This window comes from Arachis stenosperma, chromosome 9 (assembly GCF_014773155.1).
Source record: "Arachis stenosperma cultivar V10309 chromosome 9, arast.V10309.gnm1.PFL2, whole genome shotgun sequence".
Classification (NCBI taxonomy): Eukaryota; Viridiplantae; Streptophyta; class Magnoliopsida; order Fabales; family Fabaceae; genus Arachis; species Arachis stenosperma.
This window is the reverse complement of record NC_080385.1, coordinates 54,592,696-54,596,029: the sequence shown is the minus strand read 5'-3', so window position 1 is coordinate 54,596,029 and position 3,334 is coordinate 54,592,696. Positions and strand designations below refer to the sequence as shown.

At 39.9% G+C, this 3,334-nt stretch overlaps 1 non-coding gene across 1 annotated transcript; it reads right to left on the bottom strand.

Annotated features, from left to right (window-relative positions):
• Positions 1-2,706: 2,706 nt before the first annotated feature.
• On the bottom strand, positions 2,707-2,810 carry LOC130953975 (small nucleolar RNA R71). Its single transcript, XR_009076133.1, has one exon. It is a non-coding gene; the product is annotated as a small nucleolar RNA R71 (small nucleolar RNA).
• Between the last annotated feature and the right edge of the window lie 524 nt (positions 2,811-3,334).

Here is a 3,334-nt window from a genome sequence, read left to right as displayed (position 1 = left end):
TTCATTCTTTTCACAACTCAAACAGTCCCCGGTAATGGCTCCAAAAACTTGGTGCTCAATACCATGGTCTGAACACAACTTCGCACAACTAACCAGCAAGTGCACTGGGTCGTCCAAGTAATAAACCTTACGCGAGTAAGGGTTGATCCCACGGAGATTGTTGGTATGAAGCAAGCTATGGTCACCTTGTAAATCTCAGTCAGGCAGATTCAAATGGTTATGGATGATATATGAATAAAGCATAAGATAAAGATAGGGATACTTATGTAATTCATTGGTGAGAATTTCAGATAAGCGAATGGAGATGCTTTATCCCTTCTGTCTCTCTGCTTTCCTACTGTCTTCATCCAATCCTTCTTACTCCTTTCCATGGCAAGCTGTATGTTGGGCATCACCGTTGTTAGTGGCTACTGATGTGCGGAAAACGATCCGACACAAAACTCACCGGCAAGTGTACCGGGTCGCATCAAGTAATAATAACTCACATGAGTGAGGTCGATCCCACAGGGATTGAAGGATTGAGCAATTTTAGTTTAGTGGTTGATTTAGTCAAGCGAATTATGTTTTGGTTGAGTGGTTTGTATTTAACAAAAGCTAAATTGCTTGGAATGTAAAGGGAGAGGGGAGAATTGCAGTAAATTAAAGAGCAGGAAAGTAAACTTGCTGAATCTTAAAGAACAAGAAAGTAAATGACTGAAACTTAAAGTGCAAGAAATGTAAATTGCAGTAACTTAAAATGCAAGGAATATAAATTGCTTGAATATAAAAGGGATTTAAGGACTGGGATTTCAGAATCTAAGCAAAGAGAAATTGAATTGCAACAATTAATAGAGCAGAAATTGAATTAGAAGCAATTAGAACTCAAACAGTAAGGAAATTAAGTGCAGCAAAGGTTCACAGAAGAACCAAAAGGAAATTGGGATTTCAGGATTCCAGAGACTAGGTAGCAAAGCCTAGATCTCAATTGCCTTCCCAGATCCAAGTTCACAAAGCAATTAACAAGAAATTGAAGAAGAAGCAGTAAAGGGAATGTAAATGAAATCAATTATGCAGAAGAGAAATTAAAGAGCTCTTGAGTGGAGATTGAGACAGAATTTCCTCAATTCTTAACACCCAAGACTCAAACAAGAAAAGTAGAAAATGCCCAAGCAAGAACGAGGAAGAAGAGAGATCAATTCTCCTCCCTAATTCTCTGAAATCTCGGTCAAGTCTCTCAAAGAAAAGTTGCAAAATTCAAAGCTCCAAAAAAAGTGCAAAATTCAAAAGTCAAGTAAAAGGTCCTAATTACATCAAACTAGCTCCTATTTATACACTTTCTATTCTTGGATCTTGGGATTTGGATGGGCTTTTGATTTGGTGAAGAAATGAATTAAATTGGATTTTTAATTCAATTTTTGGCCCATCAAAGATTGCTTGCAGGAGGCTGCTGATTCGGAGATCTCAATATCTCCTGAAACCCAATGAATTCCCCATTTCTAATCTACCACTTTCTCTTTACATTCTGCAATTAAATTCATGCAATCACCCCGATCCCCTTTTAATTTCAGCAATTTAGCTTCTCACTCTTTAATTCATGCAATTTAAGATTCCGCACTTTCAATTTCTTGCCATTTACGTTTCCCGCCAATTTTACATTCCGCAATTCTCATCTAAATCTTGATTCCGCTCAACTAGAACACACTTCTAATCCGAATTGCTCATTCAACCAATCCTTGTGGGATTCGACCTCACTCTATTGTGAGTTTTTACTTGATGATAACCGGTGCACTTGCCGGAAGGAATTTTTGCCGATCGTGCAATTTCCTAAAATCATAGCTATCAAGTTTATAGCAACATCAAGTTTATGGCGCCGTTGCCGGGGATTGGTTTTCGATTGACAATTCTCAAATTGGAAGTTAACTAGATTGAGCATTTTTCTTGTTTTGTTAATTCAGTTCAAGTTACTTGTTGAATTTTTAATTTCTGCACTCTGTTACTTGTTTTTTTTCTTTATGCCTTTAAATTCAAGCAACTAACTCACTGACTCACTAACTATTTGAATTAATTCCTCAACTGCTCTAACCATACTCTTCCATTAACCAAGAGTATTTCACTTGTTTGTTGCCTGTGCTGTGTTCTTGTATGACAGGTAGGAGAAGAGAGACATCAACTCATCCATATACTGAACCAGAGAGGACCCTTCATAGACTTAGAAGGGAAGCAAGAGGGAAGAGAGTACTGGGAGAAGAAGAATCTGAAGGAGAATCTGAGGACAATTTTGAGGAAGCTCTAGATCTCAACATGGATAGAGAAGTTCACAACCATGAGAGAGCTGATGGAAACAATGCCATTCCCGAGAGGAGGGTTCTTGGTTCATACATAAACCCAACCTCTGGGAATTGTGGTAGAAGCATTCAGAAACCACCCATTCAGGCCAACAATTTTGAACTCAAACCACAGCTAATATTACTGGTGGAGGATTATTGTTCATTTGGTGGGAGTGCTAATGAAGATCCAAACCAACATCTCACAAAATTCCTGAGAATTTGCGACACTGTGAAGGCCAATGGAGTCCAGGAAGATGCCTATAAACTGCTCTTGTTCCCATTTTCACTTAGGGACAAGGCAGCTAAGTGGCTGGAGTCATTCCCAAGGGGAAGCCTAACAACCTGGGATGAGGTGGAAAGCAAGTTTCTGGCACGTTTCTTCCCCCCACGAAAGGTCAATAGGCTTCGATCTGAGGTTCAGACTTTTAGACAACAAGATGGTGAAACTCTCTACGAGGCGTGGGAGAGGTTCAAGGAGTTGACAAGGAAATACCCACCAGACATGTTCCATGACTGGGTGCAATTGCATATTTTCTATGATGGACTTTCTTATGAATCAAGGAAGGCTGTGGACCATTCATCAGGAGGTTCATTGAACAGGAAAAAGACTGTGGAAGAAGCCATTGAAGTGATTGAGACAGTGGCTGAGAATGAGTACTACTATGCTTCAGAGAGACACAACACTAAGGGAGTCATGGAGCTGAACCATGTTGATACAATTCTAGCCCAAAATAAGGTGTTTGCCAAGCAACTAGCAGAGCTCACCAGGAAATTAGGAACAAATCAAGTGGCTGCAATACACACACAAGATTAAGAGGAGGTAAGCACTGAAGGAGGTGATTGGGAAGAGGCCAACTATGTGGGAAATCAACAAAGGCAATCATATGATCCACATTCCAACACTTACAACCCAGGCTGGAAAAACCACCCAAACTTTGGGTGGGGAAACCAGCAAACCCAACCATAAAACCACAAACCTTACAACCCCAACCAACATAACAATTCCACATACCAAAACTCCAACCAAA